The sequence below is a fragment of the Papio anubis genome, chromosome 20, assembly GCF_008728515.1.
Source record: "Papio anubis isolate 15944 chromosome 20, Panubis1.0, whole genome shotgun sequence".
NCBI classification, from domain to species: domain Eukaryota; kingdom Metazoa; phylum Chordata; class Mammalia; order Primates; family Cercopithecidae; genus Papio; species Papio anubis.
Genome location: NC_044995.1, coordinates 46193128 through 46208475, shown reverse-complemented (window position 1 = coordinate 46208475; position 15348 = coordinate 46193128). Strand labels below are relative to the sequence as shown.

Genomic DNA, 15348 nt, shown 5'->3' with positions numbered 1-15348 from the left:
GAGCAAGTAGCTGACAGCACACAGCACTTCTGCTGGGAACCCAGTCTCCTGGCCTCCCTGCCCAAAAGGCAGAGTGAGCTGAGCTATAATCCCAGCACTTTGGGAGGCCGAGACAGGTGGATCACCTGAGGTCAGGAGCCCGAGACCAGCCTGGCCAACATGGCGAAACTCAGTCTCAACTAAAACTACGGCCGGCCGTGGTGATGCGTGCCAGTAATCCCAGCAACTCAGGAGGTTGAGGTCACTGTGACTGCCTCTCCCTGCAACATCACCCATTCCGAGTACTCTCAGGGCAGGACCAGGGGTCTCTTGCTGTGAGCTGTTGAGGCGGGGCTTTCCCCGTCGTTACCTGCCTGATCAAGGTCATTAGACACGGCAACGCTGGTACATGCAGGTCAGGCGGCAGCTCTCAGGAGCCAGACGGGCTGATCCGGGGGCGGGTGAGGTGTTGTGGAGCTTAGGTTCTAAAGAGGTTGCAGACAGAGTGAAATCGTGAGGGAAAACACAACGGGGTGCCGGAGGCAATGGCAGGGTAGGGTTGCCCTGGCCAGAAACAGGGCTCCTGGCAGAGTAAGGACAAAGGCCTGGAGGTGGGAACGGGAGGAGGATGGGTGTACATGGAGTGGAACAGACAAAGGGCAGGGGAAGAGTAGGAGAGATGAGGCCAGCAGGCCACAGAGAGGAGCCTGAGGGTGCCATTCAGAGAGGGAAAGTGACTTCCTCAAAGCCACACAGCTTGTAAGCGGCAAAAACATATCCCGGCCGGTAACATGTTTGCTCCCAACCACTGCGGGAAGTGGCCTCTGGCTACATCGTGGCTAATAACTGTGCTATAGAATTGCAGTCCCCCATGCAAAATGAAACCGTGGGGTTTTCCTTGTTTAAAAAATTATTATTATTATTATTATTATTATTATTATTATTATTTTGAGACGGAGTCTCACTGTGTTGTCCAGGTTGGAATGCAGTGGAGCAATCTTGGCTCACTGCAAGCTCTGCCTCCCAGGTTGACGCCATTCTCCTGCCTCAGCCTCCCAAGTAGCTGGGACTACAGGCACCCACCACCACACCCGGCTAACTTTTTGTATTTTGTTTAATAGAGACGGGGTTTCACCATGTTAGCCAGGATGGTCTCGATCTCCTGACCTCGTGATCCGCCCGCCTCGGCCTCCCAAAGTGCTGGGATTACAGACGTGAGCCTGAGACCAGTTTAAAATTATTAGGAATTTCCAGGCGGGCGTGGTGGCTCCCCTCCTAAATCAACACTGGAGCAGACATGTCACACAGGCTCAGGAGTTTGAGACCAGCCTGTGTTATCTGAAACCCTGTCCCTACTAAAAATACAGGAACTAGCCACTGGGCATGGTGGCTGCGCCCTGGAATCCCAGCTGCACCGAGGCTGAGGCAAGGCTGACCCCCAGGAGGGAGGAGGAGTTTGCAGTGAGCGAGATAAGTGCCAAATCTGCACTCCCAGCCTGGGTGACAGAGCAAGAGTCCATCTCAAAAAAGAAAAGAAAAAATATTATTAAAATTTCCAGGGCGGTGTGACCCAGCTCAAGCCTGTAATCCCAGCACTTTGGGAGGCCGAGGCAGGCGGATCCGCGAGGAGTCAGAGGTCGAGACCAATCCCTGGCTAGCTACAGTGAAACCCGTCTCTACTAAAAATACAAAAACTAGCGAGGAGGCCCGAGGTGTGAGCCTGTAGTCCCAGCTACTCGGAGGCTGAGGCAGGAGAATGCAGTAAAACCCGAGGCCGAGGAGCTTGCAGTGAGCAGAGAGATCCGACCCCACTGCCTCAACCCGAGACTACAGAAACAAGACTCCGTCCAAAAAAAAAAAAAAAAGAATTTCAGGTGCCTGTAGTCCCAGCCTTCTCGGGAGGCTGAGGGCAGGAGAATGGCTTGAACCAGGAGGAACTTGCAGTGAGCCAGGATCGTGCCACTGCGCAGCCTGGAAGGCGACAGAAGCCGAGACTCGATCTCAAAAAAAGCCAGGCGAGGCATCAGCAGAGGGAATTCATCTAAGCGTGCCCTTCTGACCACGGGCCCCCGAGTGACTGCGGGGCCCCCGTGAAGCTGGGCCTGGGTGCAGTCTCCACGAGTGTAGAAACGATATCCCATCCAGAAACAACACTTCTGTTAACCTGAGAAAGGGCCTGTCATTCCCAGTTCTCGACCCTCTTTTGTGCCTCAGTTTCCCCATCTGCAAGACAAGGGGACACCTGCCACCTCTCGGGGCAGTTCTGAGGATGAAATGAGAAAACACAGGGCATGAACGGCCCCCACCAAGGGGGACTTTCCACCCGCTTGGGTTAGTTCTCCTCTGTTGCAGCTGTTTGGGGAATGTCGGTTTGAGGTTCCAACCTCATCACCCCCAACGGTTCACGAAGCTGGGGGGGAGGGAGGGTAGGGTTATTTGGCTCCTCCTGTGTACCTCGGGCTCCTGGCCCCGTTATCAATGTGACACCACTGAATTCCCAGTGATGCGGCAGGCAAGACTCGTCCCCATTTCACAGATGAGAAAACCGAGGCTCAGGGGAAGGAAATAACGAGGTCATGGCCAGGGAAGGCCTGTGTCAGGATCCGAACCTGGGGCGTTCAGACCCCCAATGCCCTTCCCCAGTAGGGCCAGAGTCTGGGCTCCCAGGGCCAGTTGGGGCCAAGAGAAAAAGTCCTGGGAGCTGGCAGCCTCTCTGCACCCTGCTGATATCGGGGAGGTGAAGCCAGCACTGTCGCCGGAAACCCCGGCAGCTCACACTCTCTAGAATGCATCCGACAGGGGCAATTACCCACTTCCAATATCAATGGGGCGGTGGAACCAGGACAGATGCGCGGAAGGAACCCATTAGCAATCTAAGTGTTCTGGCCCCGCGAGACGTCAGGGAGCGTGCAGGGTGGACGCTCAGGGACAAAGGCACCATCTGCCTGATTTCTCTTATGGTCTTGGGTCTTGAGCCTAAGTCAGGGCTTCTTTTTTTAAAAAAGAAAAAAAAAGAGAGGGCCTTGCTCTGTTGTCCAGGCTGGAGTGTAGTGGTGCAATCACAGCTCACTGAAGCCTCAAACTCTTGGGCTCAAGCAATCCTCCCACCTCAGCCTCCCCAGTAGCTGGGACCGTACATGGGAACCCCAACCCTCAGCTGTCATTTTTTGAAGTTTTTTGTAGAGATGAGGTCTCACTATGTTGCCCAGTCTGGTCTTGAACTCCTAGGCTCAAGCAATCCTCTCGCTTTAGCCTCCCAAAGTGTTCCCAAAGTGTTGGGATTACGGACGTGAGCCACCATGCCTGGCAAAATCAGGGTTTCTAAACCTCAGCATAGTAGACAGGAGGGTCGGGTCATTCTCTGGGAGGGGGTCATCCTGGCCATTACGCGAGTTAAGTAGCATCCCTGGCTTCCACCCACTCCATACCAGCAGCACCCCCCTGGATGTGACACTCAAAAATGTCCCCAGACGTCGCCAAGTGTGCCCACGGGAGCGAAAACGACCCTGATTGAGAACCACAGCAGTACATTTAACGAATAATACCGGTAACCCGGGTGCTCCAGCCCCGAGAGCAAAAAAGCACGCTACAGAAAGAACAAGGGATAGAGAAGCAGGTCCTGCCGCCAGTAGATAATTCACAGTCCTGCCCCGCGGGACAGCCGGCTTCCTTCTATGCAGCATTTAATTTAAGTCAAGTTTATCATTATGACCAATATTAATATAATCAGAGCCAACGTTTATCGAGCGCGGACGCTGGCCCAGGCCCTGTTCTCAGCACTCTCTGTGAGCTATCACGCTGGTGCCTCTAAAGAATCACAGAGGTGGCTGGGAGTCTTAAACCCATTTCACAGGCCCAGAAACTGAGGCCCATGGACGGGAATGGAGGAGGTATCAGAGGTCGCGCAACTTTTAAGTGGTGGGGAAGGGGTCAAAGTCCACAGTGGCCCTGGGTTTCTGTACTGTGCCATGTTAAGATGTTTTAACCCAAGGATGTTAAAATAGGACAAATTTTTTTTTTTTTTTTTTTGAGACAGAGTCTCACTCCAGTCCAGGCTGGAGTGCAGTGGCACGATCTCAGCTCACTGCAACCTCCGCCTCCCGGGTTCAAGCGATTCTCCTGTCTCAGCCTCCCAAGTAGCTGCGATTACAGACATGCACCATCACACCCAGATAATTTTTGTATTTTTAGGAGAGACGGGGTTTCACCATGTTGGCCAGGCTGGTCTCGAACTCCTGATCTCAGGTAATCCACCCGCCTCGGTCTCCCAAAGTGCTGGGATTACAGGCATGAGCCATCATGCCCAGCTAAAACAGGGCAATTTTACTTAAAATCTAGATTTCTGCTTTTCCTTGGAAAAACTAACAGATCTGGCCCTGGAGCCATTCAGGGCTTCCTTGGAGGTTGAAGGAGCCTGCTTGGCCCATACAACCCACTGGAGAGGACACTCCAGCCCTGACAGGCATTATGGTTTGAGAATCACACACCCGCCATGTCTTCCTGCCTCGGGTTCTCCCTTTGGATTGGTGAAAGGGGTTCCTGTCCATCCTCCTGCGCAAGGCCCAGCAGCAGGCAGGCAGGCATGGCTGTGTGGTCTTGGGCAAGTTTCTCTCCCTCTCTGGACCTTGGCCTGACAGCTGTTCCAAGAAGTATTTCCAATGCTCCAGGTTTTCTGTTGACCCGCTGGGGGATTTCGGAGAACTCTGGCTGCCCATCTAAAAAATGCAATTTGTTAGACGCGGTGGCTCACGCCTGTAATCCCAGCACTTTGGGAGGCCAAGGCAGGCGGATCACCTGAGGTCAGGAGTTTGAAACCAGCCTGGCCAACAGGGTGAAATCCCATCTCTACTGAAAATACAGAAATTAGCCACATGTGGTGGTGGGTGCCTGTAATCTCAGCTACTCAGGAGGCTGAGGCAGGAGAATCACTTGAACCGGGGAGGCAGAGTTTGCAGTGAGCTGAGATCGCGCCACTGCACTACAGCCTGGTGACAGAGCAAGACTCTGTCTCAAATAAATAAAATAAAGTAAAAAATAAATAAAACATGCAATTCACCAGGTGTGGTGGCCAGAATCCTGGCACTTTCAGAGGCCAAGGCAGGCAGATAGCTTGAGCCCAGGAGTTCAAGACCAGCCTGAGCAATATGGTAAAACCCATCTCAAAAAAAAAAAAAAAAAAAAAAAAAGAAAAGTTAGCCTGGGAGGCTGAGTTGGGAGGACTGCTTGAGCCCAGGAGTGAAAACACTGCAGTGAGCCATGATGGCGTCACTGAACTCCAGCCTGGGCAACAGTGTGAGCTGTCTCTCTCTCTCTCTCTCTCTCTCTCTCTCACACACACACACACACACTCACACACACACACACACACACACACACACACAATGCAATTCGAACTCCTTGGGGTGGGAGGTCCTGTGTGGTCTTCCCCAGCTAAAGTCAACTCTCCTCCTCTTGTTTCCGACGCCCTCACCTCCAGCCACAAAGCAGTAGGTGCCACTCTCAGTCTTTGTCCTTGCTGCCCCCCACACCTGTTCATTTGTCTCCACTCATGATGCAATGTCAAAGTACCCATTTTACAGATCAGGAAACTGAGGCACAGAACAGCTTTATTACTAGCCCAAGGCCCCACACCTGCTTAGATTCTGGCTCCCAAGTTCCTCAGCAGCAGGTTTCCAGCAAATCCTGATGGAACAAATGAATGCACTGGTGAATGAATGAACGCATGTATGCTCGCTCGCACACAATGCTTTCAACCGATCACTTTCCTGAGTGCCCCTTAAATGACTGCTGTCAAAGCCCCAAATGCCCCCCACATTCCCCCCTTTGGTGATCACTTGGGCCCACCAGCGGCTGTGGAAGTTGCGAGCCACATTTGGGGTTTCTGGAGTGCCCAGAGCTCCCAAGGCAGCCACGTGTCCTTCCTGTCCACCATCCGGGCCCCCCATGGTTCAGCTCCCGCCAGGTGCCCAGTCCTGCCGCAGAAGTGGGACGGCCTTGATTAAGCAGCCAGCGAAGGGGAACGCCCCAGTTTGCAGTGGCTGAGTCATCCTGACATCTCCCCGGTGCTGGACCCCATCTGGGGGCTGAGGGCGGGGTAGCGGGGCGGGCGCAGACACTGGAGAGCCCCTCTGGGGCAGGTCCTTCAACATATCAATGTAGCTACCATGTTGTCAAAAATAACAAAAACAGGCCGGGCGCGGTGGCTCAAGCCTGTAATCCCAGCACTTTGGGAGGCCGAGTCGGGCGGATCACGAGGTCAGGAGATCAAGACCATCCTGGCTAACACGGTGAAACCCCGTCTCTACTAAAAAATACAAAAAAACTAGCCGGGCGAGGTGGCAGGTGCCTGTAGTCCCAGCTACTTGGGAGGCCGAGGCAGGAGAATGGCGTGAACCCGGGAGGCGGAGCTTGCAGTGGGCTGAGACCCGGCCACTCAACGCCAGCCAGGGTGGGTGACCGAGGAAACGTCTCAAAAAAAAAAAACAAACAACAAAAAAAAAAAAAACAAAAACAGCAGCAGAGGCAGCGGCCACTTTCTACGTGCCGTTCTGAATCTGTGCTTACACACGTTAACTCATTTCTTCCTCCTAACCATCCCTCAAGGTGGGCACTGCTACTCTTCTCATTAGACAGATGAGGGAAATGGAAGCACAGAGAGGTTGAGCAACTTGCCCCAGGTCACACAGCCAACAAGTGGGCAGAGCCGGGATTTGAACCTCACGCAGCCTCAGTCCAGTGTCCTTGCTCTTAACCTCCAAGAAAAGGCAGTCGAGAGCCCTGGGGTGTGTGCTGGGGGGTGTCTCTGTAGCGATTCAGATGGCCCCCCAGCAGACGGACCTGCTGTCCAAACAAACATCCCTGACAATGGGGCAGAGCTCCTTCCAGGCGTTAAGGAATCCAGGTTGTGGTATCCAACGGCTTGTGGGCTGTGTGAAGTGACCTCCGGCCAGTGGAGGCCCCTCTCTGTGCTTCATTTTCCCTCTCTGCAAAATAGGGCTCAGATCACAGCAACTCCGCTGACAGGGGATGGCAGGTTGGAGGAGACGAGGATGCTACTGACTTGCTTACTTAGCAAAGGGCCTGGCACAGGGCGCCAACTCTAAATAAGTCGGAGCAGCTGTTATTATCCCCCCCGACATCCCCTCATTTGCTGATCACGGGGGTTAATTATAAGCGGCATTAAATTATACACACACAGACGCGCCAACCTCGCTTCCCCAGAACCCCTGAATTTCCACTAACTCTCAATTACCCATGTGACAGCGCGACGATGGGCCATCCTCCCAGCCTCTCTCCCCATAGCCTGCCTCATCTGAGGGTCCCAGGCTTCCAGAGCCGTGGCTTCTCAGCCACACCGGATACCCATCTGGGCGTCCAGGAGCGGAAGGATGGATGCATGCGACTGACAGCGGATGCGTTGAGAGCCAGGGGAGGTGTGTTACCCAGAGCATCTCATGTCAAGGCTCGCCGCAACGCGGACTGCAACTGTACTGATCTTAGAGATGAGAGAACGCAGAGAGGTCAGGCAACCCGCCCTAGTTTGCCCAGCTGAAGTGAGGCGGATGGCTCAAGTCAGGGCTCTGACCTGGAACCCAGAGGGGTAACCTCATTTAGTAAGTGAGGAAGCTCCTGCACGAACTGAAAGGACAGAGGGGAAGTCACCCAGGGAGGAAGGAAGGCAGGCAGGCGAGATCTAGGAGAAAAAGGGGAATTTTCAGTTCTCCAGGTGGGAGGAAGAGACACCTGGCCCTTCCTACAAGGAGCTTACAGCAAAGATCAAAAACAACTGAAAAGCAGCAGCCACCCAGGTAACGTAGAGTACGAGACGAAACCTGTCCCCACGAAACGGGACATTTGTGATCCAGTCCCAGTTACGGAGATGGGGACGGGAGGAGGGCGTCCCCATGATCCCAAAATCCAAGCTCTGAACCCCCACCCATGGTGGGATCCACGGGAATCAGAAGGAAACAGGAAGCCACACAAAAACCTGGGTTTATTTTCAGGTGTGGAATCCCCTCGGCCTCCGCGGGGTGCTGAGGGTGCCTTCATTCCGGGGAACAGAAGAGGGGATTCCACGGCTAGCCCAGAATAGCACCAGCCCCCAGGTCCAGTCTGGCCAGGCCACGATGTTGGGGGACGGGCAGCTCCACGGGGGAGGAGAAGGAAAAAAAAAAAAGAGAGAGAGAGAGAGAGAGACAAAAATAAAGCGATGTGAAAGTGGAGGGCCTGCCCGTGAATCACTCCTACCCGTTAATTTTCGCCTTTGCAGAAGTGTAAGCCAATTGATTTTTCAAATTCCCCACACACAACCCCCTCCCCAGCGCTTCTCAAATATCAGCCAGAGACAAGACAGAAATGGTACGTCGGGTTTTTTTTTTTCCCCCTTCCCTTTTTGGTTGAGAGTCTTTTCTTTCCTCAAAGGAAAAGGTGGGGGCGGGGGGAAACCACACACTTCACATTCTTGAACCTCAGGGTTAGAGAGACCCGGGTGTCACCTGTTTCCCAGACATTTTGGGGCTGCCACTCTCTGCGTGAGACAACAGCCACCCTTTCTCTCGATCACCTCCCCTATGCCTCACTTCCTCTCTCCGCGGTCCCCCTTCCTCAATTCAGAATGTCACCTGGAGATAAAATGACATGCATTTGAGCCTCAACCTCCTTCTGGCACCCCCTCTCCTCTGCCCTGCAAGCCACAAGCTGAAAGCCGGCAGCTTTCTGATTCCAGACCAAGGTAAGGTGTGAAGATGACAAAATTCAGTCTGAAAAGCCCTCGAACCTTCAAACCCCCGACAGGTGCCTTTGTCCGTGAACCTGTGGTGAATTTTTGGTTTTTATGCTTTGTTTTGTTTTGTATCAGCTTGCCACACGAATCCTGCGAGGAACAGCAGTTACGTCTTAATCTCCTCTCCTCCTGTCCCCTCCAGAGGCTGAGCCTGGTGAGCGGTTGGAGGGTGGGGCGGAGTGGGGGGTCTCTCTTCAAATTCCCCTCCCTGGGCATCTTTTGCCGCAGGGAAGGACGGAGGAAGGGCAACCTGCACAGGCTTTGCCTGAGAGGGGTTCTCATCCTCCTTGCAAATTCTAAGAGGATGCCCACCCATTGGAAGGTGAGCCAGGAGCCTACCCTGGATGCAGAGGACAGCCGGGGACTGCCCCTTTCTGGGACCCCTGCCTCCTTCCAGAAAGCACGAGACCCTCCCAGAAGGGGACCACAGCAGTCGCCACTGTGCCCGCCAGACCTAAAGCTCATCTCAAGATCTTCCCGTGGCTCCGACCGACTCCACAAATGGAGCCTAATGGGTAGCAGGGGGAAGGAATTGCTCTCAGCCGAAAAACATTAAGCTTTGTCAATTATCCCCCAAACCCGCTGGGTTTAAAAATATCCCTTTTTATTTTTAGGGTTTTCCCTCCCGCTCGCCCCCATCCCGAACTCTCTCCACGCCCCGCTTCTTCCCCCACGCACACGGCGGCTGCACTGTCACAGAAAGCAGGTGAACGCGGGGCCACGGGGTGCTCGGGTAGAAATGCCACGTCGCGCCACCAAGTCACACCGTCCCTGCCCGTCCCTCTCTGGCCACCCCGCTAACTATCGTCTTGGGGCCATGCAGCTGCTGGAATAATCAGCAAAGCCACAGGTCTCCCCGTCTTGGCAAGCAGAGGTGTGCACTGCCCTCAGACATCTGCGAACCGCTGTTCAATGCCAACCCCAAAGGCAGAAGGGGAAACCAAGTCACCTCCCAGAACGACGTCTGATGAGCAGAGATGGATTTGCTTCCAGACTGGTACCAGGTCTGGGGAAACCCAGGCAGAGCCCCAGGCTCTGTGCAACTCAAAGAAGAAAAAAATGGGTGCACAGTGATGGCTCCAGGTCTGCCCACCCAGATGCTACCACGAAATCCCTGGCATCCACGAAGCTTCCCCCGGTCCACGGTGGAAGTTGGGGGAAAATGGACTTGTGTCTCCAAGCAGGGTCCATGGACACTTGACAACGCCTGAAATCCCCTGTGAGGCAGGAAAAAAAGGCGCACTGAACGCTCAACCGGGGTATAAGGAGTGATTTTTTTTTTTTCTCTGCTGCCAGCAGGCAGGAACCTGGGGTTTGAATGTCCCCTTCTCCGTCGCCACCACAGGCAGACTTCAGAGGCTCTCAAGGTTTCCTGGAGAGGAGGAAATCGTGCCCAGAGCTGACCTGCCAACCAGTAGCACCCTCCAGCGCCACAGCCGGGCCACACCAAAATGACCTGTCACCCATCTCCTGCGGGGAGTGGGGAGGGGGCCAGTCCACCGCCTCTCGGGACAGCATCTCCGGACGGCCACTGACAGTACCAGTCTCTGTCACCCCCTGGGGGGTTAGGGGCAATGTCATTGGCCAGGGTGGCAGAAATAGAAAAGTGCGTGAGCTCACCAGGCAGCCTGGGTCTCCCGCGACGTTTTGTTTGCCTAAGCCCAATTAGAACAACTCTCAGGGTGATGAGTATGGCGGGTGGTGACCCCCCCGGGGGCTGGGAGGCCTGGCCCCCACGCAGAAGTGCATCGTCATGATGAAGGTGTCCCCGGGCCTGGGGAACAGGGCAGGACCCTGCTTTCTGGAGGGGAAGAATGAAGACACCGCCAGTCTGCCAGCCAGAAAGAGATGCCCCACGGAAGGCTTTGTGGAGGGCAGCGGGGTGGGGGGGTTCCCAGGAGGGGGCTCAGGCCCAAGCTGGGGGGCTGTGGGATTTGGGGGCGGGAAGTAGCCGCCCCCAGCCCCAGCTGCCTGCCTTCCACTGCCAAAATATCAGCTGGCAGAGAAAGAAGAGCAGAGGGACAGAAGGCAGGCGCGATTGGCAGGGGGAGGGGGCACAAAGGAAGGGACCCTGGGAGGGGGAGGGGACTTATGCAAATGGCAGATTCGACCAAGTCCCTGGGCCATTAATAAACGCTCCAGCAGCTGCCGCTGGTATCGCAGGAGCAGAGGCGCGGGCTGGCTCCCTTCTCCCGGGCGGAAAGTGGCAGAGAGAGGGAAGAAGGGCGCCCCAGACAAAGAGGCGCCGTCACCCCCTGCACCCCAAGGACAGCAGCTATAGGGGGGCAACCAGAGGAGGCCAGAATCCCAGCAGCCAAAGTCCGCGTGGTGGCGGAGGGGAGCCCGGAGCGGGTGGGTCCCTGTCCTTGGGACCCTAGGGGTCTTCCTGCCTCCTCTGGCTTCTAGGTGTATCCCTACTGCTCAGCCGGGACTCGGACACCTCGGACACCCGCTTCACCAGCTTCGGCTGCCGGGATGTGTTTTTAGGGGCTCGGCCAGAGGCAGAAGGGACCCATGCTCAGAAGGGGGCTCCCCTCGATTGTGACGGGGGGCAGGGGAATCCCAGCTGAGCCCAGAAGGGGGAGGCAAGGCACCCCCATGATGCGCTGGGAGGGTTGTTAATTTGGGGGATGAGGTCCCAAGAGGTAGCTGGATTTAAGGAAGGGTTGCAGAGGAAGAAACGTTCTGGGAAGCTGCATATTTAGGGAACCACGAGAAGACGATGTGAGATTGGGGAAAGAGGGTCAACCGAAGAAGGAGGTCCCAGATTTGGGGCGGGGGGTGTGGTTGAAAAAAAGAATCCCAGTTTGTGGGAAAGGTTCCCTGATATGAGGATCCTGGAGAGAAAGCGGCCGAAGGGGAGTTCCCCAATTTGGGAAGGGGGGGAATTGCTGGGAAATGTCCAGGATTTGTAGGGGGAGGTCCGAAGGGGAGGATCTCAATTTTAGGAGATTCCCATAAAGAGCGGTGAACTTGGCCGCAGCCTGGCCGAACCCTCGCACCCACGGCGGCGCGGGCACTCTAACCTGGGGGGCTCCCCTCAGGGCACGCCCCGCGCCCCCTTTAACCCGGTGCCGGCGGCCCCGCCCCCGGGATGACGTCACCGCCCCTCCCCCCCCGCAGCCCCCAGGGGGCTCCCGGAGCGTGCGGAACCCGCGGGGCTGGCGGCTCCAGGGGCGGCTTCCCCACTCTTGGGATCCCCACGGGGCCCCCAGCGTGGAGGGGAGACTAGGGTGCTGGGCGTGCGCGTCTGCCCGCCAGAGCCCCTGGGGCTGGGGGCTGAGGCTCGCCCCTGGGTGGGGGCGCTGGAAGGGGGCGCCGGGGCCGCAAAAGGGTGGGGCAAGGCCCGAGTGCCGGAGGGGCGACCTCCCATAAGGCAACGACAGGGCCCGGAGTGTGCCAGGGGAGACGGCGTAGACTCGGGGGTCTCCAGGGGAGGGGGACCCGGAGAGGAAAGGCGGCGGGCGCAGCAGCCCTGGAGCCACCCCGCCTCCAGCCACCCGTCCCGGCTCCTCTCCGCTCCGGGGCGCCTGCACGACCCCGATCCCCCGGCACAGCGCCCCCTGCCTCCAGGACCCGCCCGGGGACCCAGGCCGGACGCCGCCGGGGCCGGCACCCGCTCCGCACACACGCGCGCCCCCCTCCGCGCCTCTGCCCCGCCCGCAGCCCGGGGTGGTGCAGCCGGCGGCGCTGGGCAGCTTCCAACACCGCGCTTCGGGCGCTTCCAGCCCAGCCCCCTCCCACGCCGCGGGCGAAGCCCCCCAGCCCCGCCCGCCGAGTGCCCCCAGCGCGGTCCCGGCCCAGCCCCTCGGGGCATTGTCCGGGCTCAGCTCCCGGGGCGCAGGGGCTGGGCGTGCAACCGGCTGCAGCCGAGCATCCTCCGAGCACAATGGCCGTGCAGGCTTCCCCGGCACAAAGCCGGCGCGCTGCCCACTCAGCTGCCTCCGAGACCCCCCTTGGAGCGCCTGCATTTTTTTTTCCTCGAATCCATGATTTTTTTTTTTTTTTTTTTTTTGGCTTTACCTGGAGGCTGGCTGGGCTGGGCTCCCCCGGCTCTGCCCCGCTTCACATCCTGGCTGTTGCATGGAATCCGAGCGGAGCCCGAGCGCCAGCGGCTCGCGGCGTGCGCGCGCCGGCCGGGCTGCCGGGCGGGCGGCGCGAGGACACTCACTGCGGCTCGCGCTCCCCTCGCGCCGGCTCGCGCGCCCCCCCAGCCGGTGACGTCATCCCTTCCGCCAGCGCCGCCGCCGCCGCCGCTGCCGGGTCGGGGGCAGGGCCGGCCCGGGCGCGTCACTGCGCAGCCGCGCGGCTGCCACGCCCCCCGGCCAATGGGACGGCGCGGCGCGGTCACGTGGCCCCGGGGTGTTCAAAGGGCCGCGGGAGCACGTGGGGCCCTGGGCTTCGCGGGACACGTGGGCGGCGGTAGTGTTGGTGGTGGCGGCGGGAAGGGCCCCTCGGGCTACTGTCCGTGCGGGAGCCCCAGCGTCCTGGGTGCAAAGGGCATGGCACTTTCTGTGTGCTGCTCTAAACTCTGCCAGAGCTCCCTAGTGTCCTTGGAATAAAATCCAACCTCGTCTCTGCAGCTCGCCGTTTCACATTAGCGCCCACTACCCTGTCCCCTCCCCCTGGCCATGTCAATGCTCCAGCAAAACCAGCTACTCCTTCTTGTCTTTTTAAGAGATGAGGTCTGACACCCAGGCCTCAGTATAGTGGTATGATCATAGCTCACTGCAGCTTCAAACTCCTGGGCTCAGGTGATCCTCCTGCCTCAACCTCCTGAGTAGTTGGGCTCAGGTGATCCTCCCGCCTCAACCTCCTGAGTAGTTGGGCTCAGGTGATCCTCCCGCCTCAGCCTCCTGAGTAGTTGGGCTCAGGTGATCCTCCCACCTCAGCCAGCTTCTTACAGTTCCTCTAACTTGAGCATCCAAAATCATCTCCTTCTCATCTTCCCAGTTTCTGCTCAGATAAGCAGCGCCTGGGAGAAGCCCTCCCTGACAACAGCTACCAGCCACGCCCCACTCCACTCTATCCCATTATCCCGTTTTGTTGTTGTTGTTTGTTTGTTTGTTTTTGAGTCAGAGTCTCACTCTGTCGCCCAGGCTGGAGTGCAGTGGCACAATCGCGGCTCACTGCCACCTCCGCCTCCCGGATTCAAGCGATTCTCCTGTCTCAACCTCCTGAGTAGCTGGAATTACAGGCGTGCTGTCATCACGCCTGGCTACTTTTGTATTTTTGTTAGAGACGGGGTTTCACCATGCTGGCCAGGTTGGTCTTGAACTCCTGACCTCAGGTGATCCGTCCGCCTCAGTCTCCCAAAGTGCTGGGATTACAGGCGTGAGCCACTGCGCCCGGTCCCATTATCCCGTTTTTATTCTAGTTACACTACAGTGTGGCTCCAGGGATCCCTATGTGCAGGAATGAATGGATGATGGAGCACTTCCTATAGAGTAAGCACTTTACACAGGTCTCGCCTAATTACCATTCCCTGCTGCCCTGGAGTCAGGACGAGCCATAGCTGGAACCCAGCTAAAACACTGACTTGCTGCATGAGACCCTGAGCCTCACTTTCCCCATCTGTAGAATGGATTTGCCTCTGGATCTCGGCTCTTATCTGTAAAATGGGGCAAGGTAGCCCCTGCTCCCAAGGAGGGTGTGATGATGAATTGCTGTAATGTGGCTGCCTGGCTGCCATTGGTGCCTGAAGATGGAATAATAAGAAAAAAGAGGCTGGGCCCAGTGACTCACGCCTGTAATCCTAGCACTTTGGGAAGCCGGGGTGGGCAGATCACTTGAGATCAGGAGTTCAAGACCAGGCTGGCTGACATGGCAAAACCCCATCTCTACTAAAAATACAAAAATTAGCTGGACGTGGTGGCAGGTGCCTGTAGTCTCAGCTACTTGGGAGACTGGGGCAGAAGAAACGCTTGAACCCAGGAGGTGAAGGTTGCACTGAGCCGAGATCACGTCACTGCACACTCCAGCCTGGGTGACAGAGTGAGACTCCACCTAAAAAAAAAAAAAAGGCAGAAGTAAAAAATAAAAGGGGTATATTGACAAAGGTACAGGGGTTGGAGGGCTCACAGCCACCAAACAAGATTGCACATCAGTCCTTGTGTTTTGATCATGTCGAAAGCATTTATTTCCTCAAGGCACATATTTGGAGAAGGTGCCCAACAGAGGAACCCAACTTTAGAATTGGCTTTTTTTTTTTTCCTCCAAAATTGTTGATTCATTCATTCCGGGCCAAAGATGCAGATAAACAAAAAGCATTAACCCGGGGAACAAAACGATAAGGCGGAAGTCATAAACAGGAGAAGAGAGAGGAGATAATGAATAATTTAACAAGGAACCTAAATTAAGCTTGGAGTTTCCCAGCGGCCAGTGCAGCGGCCAGGTTTGCAGAGCCTACTTTGTTTTTCTTCCTGGCAGGGTGACCCTGACCTGACTGTCTACAATCTGGCCTCAGTTTCCTCATCCAAGCAATGGGAATATGATCGCATTTTGAAGGATCAAATGGGGCGGTCTGTGCACAAAATGCTTAGCGTGGTTTCTCACGCACAGTGGGTGCTCAAGCCTTGCATAATTGG

General features: G+C 56.4%; 1 protein-coding gene and 1 long non-coding RNA gene across 6 annotated transcripts in view; one reads left to right on the top strand and one right to left on the bottom strand.

Moving 5' to 3' along the window:
• PTPRS (protein tyrosine phosphatase receptor type S) overlaps positions 1–12933 on the bottom strand; it is a 138044-nt gene extending 125111 nt beyond the window's left edge. For 3 of the 5 annotated variants that reach the window (XM_009193249.4, XM_003914711.5, XM_009193250.4), the window contains exon 1: positions 12785–12933. The gene's annotated coding sequence lies outside the window, so the exon portion shown is untranslated. The remainder of the gene's footprint in view (positions 1–12784) is intronic. The other 2 variants (XM_031660089.1, XM_009193240.4) reach the window with 2 other exon arrangements.
• On the top strand, positions 8585–10387 carry LOC108583227. Its single transcript, XR_001897590.3, has 3 exons — positions 8585–8710; positions 8837–8915; positions 9376–10387. It is a non-coding gene; the product is annotated as an uncharacterized LOC108583227 (long non-coding RNA).
• Positions 12934–15348: the final 2415 nt, after the last annotated feature.